Source organism: Lycorma delicatula, chromosome 3 (assembly GCF_047948215.1).
Source record: "Lycorma delicatula isolate Av1 chromosome 3, ASM4794821v1, whole genome shotgun sequence".
In the NCBI taxonomy this organism is placed as follows: Eukaryota; Metazoa; Arthropoda; class Insecta; order Hemiptera; family Fulgoridae; genus Lycorma; species Lycorma delicatula.
The window spans coordinates 221671765-221684751 of record NC_134457.1 but is presented as its reverse complement, the minus strand read 5'-3'; the positions used below and the strand labels follow the sequence as shown (position 1 = coordinate 221684751).

The following is a 12987-nucleotide window of genomic DNA, read 5'->3' as shown; positions in this document are numbered from 1 at the left end:
TCTTGACGAAATCCTGTTTACAATTTATTGCTCATTAAAAAAAAAGTGGAACATAGAATATTATATACAGTAAAAATCACTTAAAGAAAAAAGTTATTTTTTGTTGTTTATCGCGAATCTACTCGCCGGTTAAAAATTATTTTCTGCATTGTTTGATCTATTTTACTTTGCATACAAAAAAATATAGAAAAAATGTAACGTGTATGGAATTTAAAACTATTGTCTAAACGTTTTTGAAATCTTCAGTTGGAACACGATCTATCTACAAGTAAAAAATAATTTTTTATCGTTTTTACAGACTTTTCGAAGAAAAGAATATTAATTTCAGTCGCACGGTGAGAGTGTGGGGTTAAAATGAATTTTCTTTTCGTTTTGAGGTATGAGGAGTACGAAAATACCCTTTGCTTAAATTGGAGTTTGCCAATATAGGCCTACATAAAGATTTTTTGGGTCAAAAATCTCCAATTTTTAATATATGCATATTTATGAATGAATATGCCATATAACCCTATTTATGCTATGGATTGGGGTACGTTGAACACCAATACTCTCAGAAAAATCAACCTCTTATACTTCAGGAGCTGCGGATAAGTCACATCCATAAGAAAAACAGGACTTCATTTTAATGAGAAATATTATTAATAATAACTTTGTATTTATACTAAACTTTAATTACTTCAGACCAAAGCTTTTCATAATTTAAAATTTTATATTATTATTATTATTATAACAGGAAATATCGCAGGAAATTAAGCATTACGCAGCCCTGGGAGGTGCCTTCGAGCTCGGAGAGACAGGAGTCCCCGTGCTTCACCATCGACACCTACTCTCGCAAGCGTGAACGACGGCGGCTTTGCAGGAGGCTGTCCGTCACCCCTTCGCTCTCCAGCTATTGCCGTCTTCTTAGCAGTGCACCTCTGAGATCATCTAGTCCTCGCTCCATTATCGTAGTTCAAACTCCTTGGTTCTTAAAATTTTCACGATGAGTTATTCCACTGTCCCACGTCTTGCATCCGAAAAGCATGTGACCTACTAGGTTGTGGAAAATAAAATAATGAAAACTCGATCTTCTTCAACCGAACTTTATTCGTTTATTTTTATTCTTAAAAGAGTTCCATCGAAACAAAAATTAGAAACTAGTACATTTTTCTGCGCCATTTCTTGTTTTTTGTTTTATTTTGATTGGAGATTTTTGATTACTTTATTATACTCTTTAGGATGACAAAAAGTTCAACTAAATTTTAAACCCACAACTACGGAATTATCGGTAAACGTAAAATTATTCAATTATGTAACATCATTTTTAATTTTAAAAACTGAAATCCTTTTTACTTCCTTGTTCGAAGTAAAGAAAGTATTGCGATCGCGAAAAATGTCGGTTTTCAGATTTCAACGGAAATATCCATTTTGACTATCCCTGAATCCATTTTGACTAGTTTCGGCGTGACGTCTGTACGTACGTACGTATCTCGCATAACTCAAAAACAATTAGCCGAAATATGATGAATGTTTGGATTTAGGACTGCTGTAACATCTAGTTGTGCACCTCCCCTTTTGATTGAAATCGACTGAATCAAAAGTGTCCAAAAAGCCCAAAATCCCAAAAAAATTTGGATTTTGGACTTTATCACAACTACAAGCCCTCTTGGACACCTTTTCAATGATATATCATAAGGGGTAATTATTTTCACTGGTTCCAGAGTTATAGCCAAATGAAATTTTAATTAATAAAATATTTGAATCTTACAAGGAGAAAGCACTTCGGGAATCAGACTTCACCTCCTTTTTTTAACATTTTTAATTAAAGTATATTGATAATTAATAATTATTAACCTCTGATTTAAAAAAAAAAATTACCATAAATAATAATTCAATAATAATATTAAAAAAAAGAAATATGAAAAAGTATCAGAAGTTATTAGTGAAATAAAATTTTATGTACTTTTAAAAATGTGTGTATGTAATTTAATAGGCGTACAAGGAAGTCATGTAGTGTCCACATCTGATTTTTATAAAAAATTTATATTATTACAGAACTAATGTAGATATTGTAATTTCTCCATAAATTTAATACACACAGTGTTACTAGTAATTACGATACAAATTGTATACATATATGTTTATATATATATATATATATATATATATATATATTAGGATTGAATTCCTAAAAGAAATATCTACTTCTACATATTTTACTTAAATTTGGAAACATCTTCTGAGTAATTTTTATTTATTGTTCATTTAAAATCAGAGTTTTTTTTTTATTCCCGACTACAGCTCTAGTAACACTACTATAATGCTATAATACTTACTGCTGCTGCAGTAGCATTACTACAAAGTAGAGTATTGGACGGCCAAAGTGATGAGTAAGGGATTTTCGTAAATGTCAACTTTGAAAACCCCCCTTAATAAAAAAATGTTTGTAGAATTTCCAGAAAATATATGCATGCACGTAAGCGCACGTATATTGTACATCTGTATTTTCATTAATATCTCTGGACTCACTCAAAATTAAATAAACTCTTCGAAAATAACTAAAAAACATTTTTATCTAAGGAAATTTAAATTTTAAAAAAAATTAAAAAAGGTGAAAAGGTAATTTTTTCCATTGTTTATTTATGACTTTCACTAGAGCAAGAAAATTAAGTTTTAATACGATGAAAGTATAACTTATTAAGTTACTTAAAATTCCAATCTTTTAAGTCGATCAAATTTAGCGGTGTGGATATGTTCAACGCTATTTCTAAATAGTTTCTGCTTTATATTTCGAAAACCATATTTTGAAGAACTAAAATTAGGTTATGTTTATCCCAGTTTTGACTTGATTTTCACCCTAGCGGTCAAGAGGGTATACGGTACACATATTTATTTTTATATTTGGAGAATAGCATTGCCCCAAATCGGGCCAACTTATTGAAGTAAATAATCGCTCCAATAAATAAACGTTTAAGCCTCCAAAAAGAAGAGCTGAACGAGACCCGAACTTAGAATACCTCATTTTTAAACTTTAATTCTCAAGATTGAAAATCCAACTGTATCTAATATTAATGACACGGGATTATTTGTTTTAAAAAAGGGTTCATCGGACGCGATTTAAGAATTTTAAGATTTTTTTAATAATTTCTGTTTCTTTACCTGTTATTAAACAAGTGGCTGTTTAAAAAAATGTTACGCGAGATAACTGTTGTGATGTTATGTCAAATGGGATCTACATTTTATCGTACAAATAATACCAAATTGTTTAAAAAGTTGTACATTGTTGAATAAGACGTATGTATTACTCACACATATAATTTATTAATATGGAACAAATTTGCTTAAAGAATTCATATCCAATATATTTTTCACAACAGATGCCGTGAAGTTAATGTAGGTCGATAGTCGTTCGACATTGTTTATAAACGTTCACTATTAAAGTCGTTGGGTAGTTGTTACTACTAGCAGGTGGCATACGTTTTAAGAATATATGATTTCCTGACGGACAATTTAAATTGTCCACCAGAAAATTTAAATTGTGCTTAGTACGTTTTATTATCTGCTAAATATCTCGAAATCGGTTTGCCGTATTCTACACGGTTAAATTCACCAAGATATTACGATCTATTATTATATTATATATCAAAAGAAGTAAAAAGAGAGAAGTTTTAATGCTTCGAAAAAAATACTGAGAGAACTGCATGGTTGGAGAATCTTCTTTACAGTTTACTAAGTAACAATATAAAAAAATAGAAACTGGTGGGTACTCTTTTTTGAGCGCTCCTAAAAAAAAGGAGCTCTACAAATGCGACTGAAAGATATTCCTTTCACAGGTTAGTCATTTGTCTATATTTTAATAATCTTTATAAAAAGGAAAAGTTCTTCCATCTTGAATAAAATTACGTTAAACATTAAATGTTTTGTGGCGTTTTACAGGAAGAAAGTCTCTTATCATAAACTGGAAGAAACTAAGAGATAACAGACTTGTTTTAATCGACCGATCCCACAGACAATATAATAGTTTTTTTAAATATTCAAAATACCGAACTTAAGATAGACAAATAATTTACATCGACCAAAACTTACATCCACGGTTCAGATACTCAAAATGTATTACGAAAATTCCTTGTATTACGATTTCTGAAGGTATTTAACTAAATTTTATCTACGTATTTTGTGAACTGAATTTTATTCCGAACGTATTGACAACACGCCACTCTATTTACCCTACTGAGGAATATCATAACAAAATGAATTTTACTACTCAGCTTTGTAAAAAAACTTGCTTATCTCTTCGTATCGTACTTTCTTTCTTTTTCCTGTTTGAGTGTAAATAAATATACGACAGGTGAGTAGTAGTATTATCAAACAAAATTTTTGTTACTGAAATACCAAAATCCAAGGAAGTGAATGCATAAACCACTAGATCGTGACAAAGTTACTGTATGGTCGGTGTATCTTCATTTGGAACTATCCGTCGATACTTTTTCAGTGATGGACGTAGTAACCATTATTTTTGAGCGTTACTTAAAAATACTTACAGCCGTAGAGATGTCTACTGAGATTTTTCAGGAAATTTTGTGTACAATAGGATGGTGTCCTGGAAGCCTCATTTTCCGATTTAGAGATAAATATTCTTTAGAATTAACTTCTGCTTCCCTTGGGGATATCTGAAATCTAGTGTTTGTAAAGAAGCGACGAAATCATTATTGTTCAGATTAATAAAAGTTATTTTACGCCAAAAATAAAATAGTGTTTTTCGACCTTAATCTTTTGTTTTATACCTTAGATTGCCGAAAATTACTAAAATAACAGTTTTGGAACGTATTTTATCTTTCAATTTTTCAGGTAAAATTTCAAATAAAACCACTAAATTTACTCCTTTATTTGGTTCTCAAGAATTACGGTCTGGTTTAGTTTTTCCGAAGACGCAGAATTATGGAGATATCTTTCATCTCTTATTTTTTTTCCTGTTTAGCCTCCGGGACTTATCGTTCAGATATTACTTCAGAGGATGAATGAGGATGATATGCAAGAGTGTAAATGAAGTGTAGTCTTGTACATTCTCAGTTTGACCATTCCTGAGATGTGTGGTTAATTAAAACCTAACCACCAAAGAACACCGGTATCCACGATCTAGTATTCAAATCCGTGTAAAAATAGCTGGCTTTACTAGGACTTGAACGCTGGAACTTTTCGTACTGTACTAGTTACATAAAATGCACCGTACAAGTATTAAAACCACTGAATTTTAATACGCTCGATTCGGAAAGCAGAATTCTATTCGGAAGATATTTTGTTTACCAAACCGATGTTTAAAATTCGGTTTTAACTAACCGTTTACATCAGTAAGAAAGACACAAAAAAAGCTAAGAGAAAGACAAACTTTTAAATGAACACAGTCAATTCATTTTGAGACTTCCTTGTACTCCTTGCGCTCAACCTTATAGAACTTACATACAGACTGAAGTAAAAACAAAGAACTGTTGCAAATAATGTCTTTTATAATTCTGATAATATGAAAAATCTGTTTAATGAAACTCAATTACTGCAAAAAGCTAGAAGAAATAACGCAAACAATTTTTAAGGTACGAGTATAAAACAAAAAGAACACAGAAAGCTGAAAGATCTGTATTTTAGAATGAGGTAGGTGATCTATTCGTAATTAAAGTGAAAGAAATAACTTTACAGCGAATGTTCTTTTCAGAAGACGAATGCGAATCGAATTCCTAGAATTACCGACATTTCAACTTAGACAATTAATACAATAAGCGGTCTAAGACATCTATTTTAATTAACTTTGTATAGTTAATTTAATTTTAGTTATTTTTCATGAAATTTATGTTAAGTTTGAATTAATTTTCAGATGATCAACTATTCATTTACAGTAGCCATGAATTTAAAAATATTCCGATGTAAAATATTTGATATGGGTTAATTTATATTGTTTTTGTTAGGCGATTAACGTATTTATTATATGTCGACTAAAGCAAAATTATTATCAGTAATTATCCAATATAAACCCTAAAATACTGGAATACGATAAAAATACGACAGGCTGTCAAAAATAAAACCTTTGATGTATTACGAAATTTAAAATCCTTGATAAAATAAGAAAAGTCAATTTTTAGTTAAAAGCGGAAAAACTAAAAGACTCTGGCTTGTAGACCAGCATTTTCCGTTCGGTAACCGAGCTAAATTAGACCTCTGTGTGACGCGGGCTGCAGAGCAAAGATCAACGCCGCGGTGAAGTGTAGTAAAAATAATAATGAAGTCGCCATGAACTTTTTAACAAATGAGCAATTTACGGTTGTCTTACTTCTTAACGTGTCGCTTGTGTACTGAATTAATTCATTTTGTGTGCATGTATTTGTAATTCTTTTTTCATTTATATTCAACGAAGTCTGACATTAAAAAAAAAATTCTTTTAAAAAATGCATTATGTTTTAACCTATTTGTCAAACATATTAATGTGAATTTTTTCCTGAGATTTGTGTGTGTGTGTTTATAAACACACACACACAGACACATATAAATTTATTTATATACGTAAGAAATTCGTAATTTACATAATATCGAACGTGTTTAGTTGTAATTTTACTGGCCATGACCACAGACGCCATAAAAAGACGAGAAAACTTATTACGTTTTAATGATATTTTTTATACTTAAGGAGCTACAAGCTGAACATTTGTAATAAATGTTTACTAAAGCGATGACATAGTACTTTGTCATAAAACAACGGATAAGACTTAACAGCAATCATTTTATTTTAATGTTTCAATTATATCGATACATACCTTTTTTGTTTTTTTTTGTTTTATCAGTAAGTAAAAAGTACTTGTCTCGTCGTTCCAGCTATAATTAGATTATAAAATACTTTTTCCTTTATTATTACTTCTACGCGCGACTTCACACTAATAAGTGTGTACAGTTTAAAACAACAGCCTTTTTTGAGAATATAGATTAGCTCCTAAGAAAAAATTTTCAAAAATCTTTCAAAGATTCTAAAGATCTTGTTAAATTCTCAGTTTGCATACAGTTTCAAAAATAATACTACACTTACTATAATTACAATAATAATAATACACTTACTTAATAATGATTATAATAACGAGCGACAATAATGAACAACTTCCAATAATAATTAGAATAATGATAATGGCAGCAGTAAACAATAATAAAAATAAATGTCATTTTTCTCGTTAAAATGCATGTATATATAATGTTACAACCTTAAAAATAGTAAATAATAATAACATTTTTTTATAAAAACAGTGATAAAACGGGACGGAAACTTAGACAGATAAACAAAGTACCCATTTTTTCACTGGGAAAAAGTTTTATAATTATTTTAATAATTCATTTTATCCATACGGACAGAGAGGACCGTAGAATGGAGAAATTGTTTTTAAAAACATATTTTACCATATATATTAAATATCACAAAAATTAAAACAGGGTTGAATATAGTTTTTCTTTGCCAACCTGTGGAAAATTGTACGAGAATAAAAGTATACGTAAAAAAAAACACCCGAGTACGACAAAGAACAATAAGGTTGTAAAATCTAATTAAAATTAACAATACTTAACTTATCTGCTTACCTGTTTCATACGGTAAAAATAAAGCGATTAAATCAACGCTTTATTTTTGGTTTATTGTACGCATTTCATTTCGGAAGAATGTTCCTTTTTTAAATAATTAGAAAAGGAACATTCTTTAATGTATTTTAATACGTATTCTTTCTACGTATTTGAATACGTAATACTATGTATTAAAATACGTAGTATTATAATATAAAAGCAACAAAACCATAAAATATAATACGTTCGTTCAACTGGACCTCCCCGCAGACACAGCTCACCAGTTGCCAGGCGGAATCTATGCACATATTGTTTCAAATTAACATGGTTGGTGAGCACCTGGACCTCCCGTTACCCTTAGAAATGAATTTGAGGCGTAACATCCCCCAAGTCCTGTATAAATTTATACAAGAACCGTCTCTTAGTAGTGATGTCATGGTTTTATCGCGAGACTCTGAAGCCTCCTCCGCAGGCGGGAGATGGGCAACTGTTGGAAATTTAGATCCGGTGCATTGTGATCACCGTTCCGCTTCGGTACTGGCCCTGCTCCAAACCGAATCCCAAATACCTCGGCCTCCCTACCTTTTCACAATCGCCGCATGGCCGCCCGAACTTTCACCCCTAAATCGCAGCACTCTACCGCAGCACTCTCGCAGAACTCACACCATAACGTCTCATTTAAATTGATCGCAGACTGACATAATAACGTCTCGCTTAGACTGATTTCAACCGGTCTTCTTCGGAGTATTTATACTCCTATCCTCTTTACCTGCAGGACCAGACCCCAGTCTGATCGTGAGAACGATCGACTGAGCCCTTTCATTCTTATGCATTCCTACTCTGATCCGGTAACTATTTTCAGGAACAACATCATTAAGCGTGACAGTAGGCAGTATTTCAAAAGACGATTGTTAAACGGACCTGTTACATTTACTAAAAGGGTTTCTTTTAGCTCCTTTCTGGATTCCTCCCGTTATTATACTTTCTACTACTTTTTTCTTATTTGGTAGGAATCCGTTACTCAGGTCCGTTATACCGGTCTTGTTACAATATAAACGAGGTGTATGAAAGCGTATTGTAATACTAATAGTAATGCAGATATTAGTCCAATTTTCATTAATGGCACATACTTAGCGTTGAATTTAAGTCGGTTATTTAGATAAGGTATTAGATATTAGTCTGGTTAGTAGCAACTATCGCTAAACGATGTCGGCTACAATAAAAAATTACTTGTTAAGAAATATTTCACCTGTGATTGCAATGACTTAACTACTGAATTGTCTCCGACTAGTTAGAGCTCGGAATAGATCGATCGGTCCTCCTAAAACAGAAAAAAGCGATCAAAATAAAAACGGTTGTGATTATTCAGGAAAATTTTATAGAAATTTAGGCCCTACTTATTAAGTATCTCTGCACTCGCACAGAATAATTTTAAAATGAATTGAAGCACAGGAGTCTACAATCTAATTTTACTTTTTTCTTTAAATTTAAATCCAACTGTAGTAGGTCACCGCATATTTTTTTTTTTTTTAATTACCGATCTTGGCCAGTTTTTTAAATTTTCTGATATTAACAAATGTGAAGTAATTTTCGGTGAAAATATCAATGGTAATCAATATAATACATTTTAAATTTACATACATATTTATAATAATATACTCGTATAATGTATATAATATAAATAATATATATACTTGTATATAAAATATTTGAAAATCTTTGATATTCATATCAAAACTTGCGTTATTTTATAGTAGCTTAAAAATAAGCTTTTTAACAATCAATTTTTTTTTTAATTTGATATTTTGTATAACTTCTTCTACGGAATCATTATTACCCAGTCCGTGACAGTGATAACTTCTCTACAATCATCCAGAATTTGTTTTATTCCAGTTCCGGTCAGGCTTGCGATTTTTTTTACGCAAAAAAAGTCATTTTTCACCGTAAAAAAAGGGCTAGAATAGCTCTAATTAAGTGTAGTCCAGTAGTTACCGGAGACAGGATAAAAATTTATAACCGATAGATTTTCCAAGAGTTCTTTGTATTTACATGAAAAGATCATAATTATGATATATCTAGCCGATATATTTACGAGAAAACAAAAGCAATCCACGTACAAACAAAAGCATTTTTCAAGAATCTTTCTAGAAAAAAAAAAATTAAGTACGCTACACGTAATTCAAAACCATTCTTTTTAAATTTGTATTTTTTTTATTCCTGTAGAATATTTTTTTAAAGAAGATACCGTATTTTTGTACACACAAACATTTTTTTTTTATTTTCTTATTTCATAAATTCTCATAAAAAATGTTTTAACTTTTGTTACATTTAAGCGAAAACTGAAAGAATTTAAGAAAGCTGCACAGAAGCGTTTAATGTAAAGATTTTACTTTGCATTATCACCTCAATTTTTAATTATTTATTTCATTTTTAAAGATTATTGGAAAAAAGCACACGCATCACTTTACACTGGACAAATTTTCAAATATTATTTTCAATTATAGATAAAATTCTACCTGCTATAAAAAATTAAACCGATTTGTAATTTTTACGGTACCTTTGGGAACTGAAAAAATAAAAGAACGGTAGATTTTTAGTTAAAAGTGTATATTCACAACATATTACCTTAAACAAAAGTCTGCTGTACAAAATAAATATATTTATATTTTCGTTGAAATTATATCCGGGCTTTACCCGATGGACGCTTCAGTGTTTATTCTGCAGCCAATGAACACAAACAGAAACAGTCTCCGGGTCGGCTTGTAGGTAATCGCCTCCCATCAGATCAAACGAATGCTGCAAAGCTTTTACACTTTCGGCATCCTTAGCGTAAGCACCTACAGAATCCAAAACGAGAAAGAAAGGGATCAAGGATAACCGAAAGGAGTAAACGGTAAGAAAGTACGGTTTATCAATGCGACTACAATGAGATAGTTTATCTCAAACTATTCAGCTTAAGTCCTCATTTAGGCAGTAGATGTCCATCTTGTCCGCAAACCTTCAGGATATCTGAGTTTTATACAGACGATTGAAGCAGCGCGTTACAGATCGACTCTTATGTGGTTTTAAATGCTGCGATAATAATTATGTTTCTTCCGTAGATTAAAGATCCACCCGAGGACAGATAGACGGTTTCTAAAGTATTTACTTCTCTTGTTCCTGGAATCATTGTATTATATAAAATACCCGATTTAATTTAAAACGGTTTAGTCAGACTGCTACCAGTATACAGATGGCGTAAAAATGATTTATAATAATTGAGACCCCGGTATTAAAAGAAATTACATACGATCGTAAAGAATATTCAAAGGTTACATTGTTTGTAACACCTGAACGGTGAAAAATTCAATCGGAATTAATTACGCTCGGCTGTTTGAAGGTAAACATCAAAACCATTTTAACGTTGAGGAGAATGACATTAAAGAATTTAAAAATTATTTTAAGGATCTATCATTTAAAAAAAAAAATCATTAAAAAATGTCTAGTCTACAGAATCTACAAGTGCCATTAGATACATGATACGAATAAGGAAATATGAAACCTGTAGGTTGTTAAAAGAAATTTATTAATCGTTACAGATGAAAAAATTTACTGATGATGGTTGGAGAGAAGGGAAGCGGATGTTTGGTAACAAGTGCCCGTACTAAACCTAGGGCCTTAGCTATTCAAATAAGGAATACCGGTAAGTACTTTTCTCAGATCAACAGCAAGAGTTACCATTAAACTTTTATGATTATTCACATTTCCAGAGATATCGTTTTGTTGAAATCGATTCAGTCGTTAATAAAAGAATTAATCTAAAAGGAATTTAATATCGTTTCCCATATACAAGAGTATAATCGTTACAGATGAAAAAATTTACTGATGATGGTTGGAGAGAAGGGAAGCGGATGTTTGGTAACAAGTGCCCGTACTAAACCTAGGGCCTTAGCTATTCAAATAAGGAATACCGGTAAGTACTTTTCTCAGATCAACAGCAAGAGTTACCATTAAACTTTTATGATTATTCACATTTCCAGAGATATCGTTTTGTTGAAATCGATTCAGTCGTTAATAAAAGAATTAATCTAAAAGGAATTTAATATCGTTTCCCATATACAAGAGTATATGAAATTACGAAATTACAAATTCACCCTAAGGATAAGAAAAACACATATTACAAAGAACAGTGTCTGGTTAGCAGTTCGTGACGTTTTTCCAGAAAGTTTTTTTTTTATAAAGACAAATTTTTCTTCTTTCCTCATAAACTGCTTTTTTCATACAAATAGTGAATCGGTAAAAATCGGTAGGTTTTTTTATTTTCCTGGCATAACAGCTGTGGAGCTATGCTGCAATAAAGTATGGTAATCGGTCAAAAAATGGAGTATGGGCTTTATTGCATTTCTCGACGTTTCATGATTCAGGAACGCCAAAAATAAAAAAAAATGAATGGTAATGTCGTACGTACGTACGTATGAATGAATGTAGATGCGTTGTCGTGTTTGAAGCTTAATAACTGTTGACTGGATAAACCGATTTTTATGAAATTTTGTATAGACTCGTATATATGGGAGGCAATTTGTAAATAAAATTTTGGAGGCCAATATCTCCAGAGGGTGGAAGGGGTTTTTTGGGGATGAATTTTCTCAAAAGTTTTCAAATATAACCCCACTTTATTAACTCATAACTCAGTACATGCGTGCACGCTTATCTTACCATTTTTATTTTTTAATTTGGCACATATTTCCTCCCTTCACAAATGCTACTTTTTTATCTATTGTATATGTTTTAACCGAATATTTTTTAATCTTTTCCTCGGCGTAGTAGTAGCGCAACCGATCCCCAAAAAATACTTTGGAGCCATTATTGAGGGGGGAGACGATCAAAGTTTTAAAATATCGAATTTTTGAGTGTTTAAAAACTTTTAATACTATTAAAAGTTAAATAAACTTTTAGTAATAATATTACAATAAATTTTATCATAATTCATCATTCACCCCCAAAAAAGAAATCTTAGGTAACTTTTTCATTTATAATTATTTTCCCACTATATAAAAAAAATTAATCAATGCCGAGAAAGTACTCCTATTACATCGATTTTGACAGATTTTTAATTCCTTGTACGAAGTAAAGGAAGTATTGTGATTGCAAAAAACTTCACTTTTCAGATTTCAACGGAAATATCCATTTTGACTATCCCTGAATCAATTTTGACTAGTTTCGGCGTGACGTCTGTACGTACGTATCTCGCATAACTAAAAAAAACGATTAGCCATAGGATGTTGGAATTTTGGATTTAGGACTGTTGTAACATCTAGTTGTGCATCTCCTCTTTTTATTGCAATCGACTGGACCAAAAGTGTCCAAAAAAGCCCAAAACCAAAAAAAAATTGAATTTGACCTTTTTTTAACTCCATTAATAATCCTTCATTGAAAACTTTTCAA

The 12987-nt window shown here is 31.1% G+C and overlaps 1 protein-coding gene across 1 annotated transcript in view; it reads right to left on the bottom strand.

The window, feature by feature from the left end:
• LOC142322455 (protein Wnt-5a-like) overlaps positions 1-12987 on the bottom strand; it is a 485502-nt gene that overhangs the window by 439115 nt on the left and 33400 nt on the right. Inside the window, exon 2 of the mRNA XM_075361557.1 lies at positions 8813-8884. The gene's annotated coding sequence lies outside the window, so the exon portion shown is untranslated. The remainder of the gene's footprint in view (positions 1-8812; positions 8885-12987) is intronic.